The 1,922-nt window shown below is 34.8% G+C and overlaps 1 non-coding gene across 1 annotated transcript; it reads right to left on the minus strand.

Moving 5' to 3' along the window:
• Positions 1 to 1,026: 1,026 nt before the first annotated feature.
• Positions 1,027 to 1,100, minus strand: TRNAV-AAC. Its single transcript has one exon. It is a non-coding gene; the product is annotated as a tRNA-Val (tRNA).
• Positions 1,101 to 1,922: the final 822 nt, after the last annotated feature.

Consider the following 1,922-nt stretch of genomic DNA (forward strand, 5'->3'; position numbering starts at 1 on the left):
ACTGTTTCATATGTGTGTTTGAGTTGCATGTATCCTCACCCCTTTGTCCGTGGGTTTCAGTGGGTAATATGTCATTTTTCAGCCATGTGAAGAGTTTAATCCTTTCTCTAATACCGAGTTCTTTTAGGATCCTTCTATGATTCCATCTCTTTTGGGCAATTGATACTTAGAAGGCTATGTAGATGGCCAACTAATTCCTTTGCTATCCTTTTTCTTTAGTTTAGGCGAATTTTTGGCTGTGCTTTTTTGGTTTTGGCTTATGTAGTCCTTGTTTCCAAGGATCATTTTCAGGTTGTGCTTCACATAATTTCCTGCTGCTTGAGTTTGTTTGCAGTGCCTCCTCTGAACTCATTTTCTCCCTGGAGCATCGAGGCATAAGGCTTCCTTTTAACAAGCTAGGGTTTCTCTGAATGGACTCTGAGCTTTCCTATAGGCTATGGGTTTTGGCTAGAGTTTTTTCTTTTGCTTGTCTTTTCAGGCTAAAAGTTTTTCTTTTTTTTTAAATGCCAAGACATGTATTGATTTGAATATTTTAAACCCATTTATTAATGAATTATCTTTGATAAAAATTTTTTAACATGATTAGAATAAACCACCAACAGTATCAAAAAACTGAACAAAAATCATATAATATTGATATATACGTCTTTATCTAGAATAAAAAATTTTATAAGAATTTAATTAAATTAATTTTTTTATTTAAAATATTTTTTTTAATTTATAAAATTTTTATTTTTTATGTTTTTATAAAAATTTATTTAATTTTTTTAGTAAAATAAATTATATCAAATTGAAGAGAATTGAATGTAATTCCTATGAGGCAAAAACACTATGCACAAGTCACAAGCTAAAAAATAACTCCATTTAGAAGCTCTTCTGAAATTGATTTTTTCGAAAAATCAAAATTTCCAAAGGTACAGAGCATGTTATTCTAGTAGATCGCAAACTTTCTTGTTAAAAATTTGACAAAAAGAAAGTGAAATTATACCATTTTAATTCATATTTTATATAAAAAAATAAATAAATTGGCGTCGCCCGGACTCGAACCGGAGACCTTCAGTGTGTTAGACTGACGTGATAACCAACTACACCACGACACCGTTTTTGATACCAACGTCCCATTTCTTTCCTTATTTGAGAGAAAGTTTCAAGTGTGACTGGACGATTCTGGGAACTCCCCCGGGGTGGAACACTAGAGACGAATCCATAGACACCATCCAGCACCCGCCGGTTGGTTCTGGCCGGATTGTCATTTATGAAGGTCCTATGTTTCAATTACGGGAGTCCTCTCACGAACCTCACCCGTCTGATCACACACTCTGCACCCACCAATGTCGCCAGATGGTATTCTTCGATCCAATGTGTTTATATAAATGTGTGTAGCGTATATGTTTTCGTTTCTTTAATTACAATTTGAAAGGGCTAGTTTTTGCTGGTAAATGTTGATTAATCCTATGTGATTTTCTGTTTGGTGGTTCTTGGGACTCTAGTTTTCTTTAGCTGGATATGCTTGGGTTGCACCTTCAAATTGGCTTCTGCTCTTATGGTGTTTTACAACTGATGCCAACTATTTATTTCCTAATAATTCTCTCTGGCACTTCTTTGATTGGATTCTATAGTTTAGTGATTTCCCCCTTTTGAGTCCTCATCATAGCTTGAGCTTAGTTGTGTCAAATTATGCTTGTACCTTTTGCAATGAAGGAAGGTGAAGAAGAATAGAGAGGTGGGGAAAGTAGAGAAATTTGAGGTGCTTTGTTGTTGAAAATCCACACTTTATGGTACTGAACCATTTCTTTTGGTCTTCTCATGTCTTTAATTTCTCAATTAAGAAGTAAACATCCCATGAACGGCTGTGCCTAAATAGCAAAACTTCACCACTACAATCTCTGGTCACTTCATTCGCCTTAGAACCATCTTTACTG

This window comes from Manihot esculenta, chromosome 7, assembly GCF_001659605.2.
Source record: "Manihot esculenta cultivar AM560-2 chromosome 7, M.esculenta_v8, whole genome shotgun sequence".
In the NCBI taxonomy this organism is placed as follows: Eukaryota; Viridiplantae; Streptophyta; class Magnoliopsida; order Malpighiales; family Euphorbiaceae; genus Manihot; species Manihot esculenta.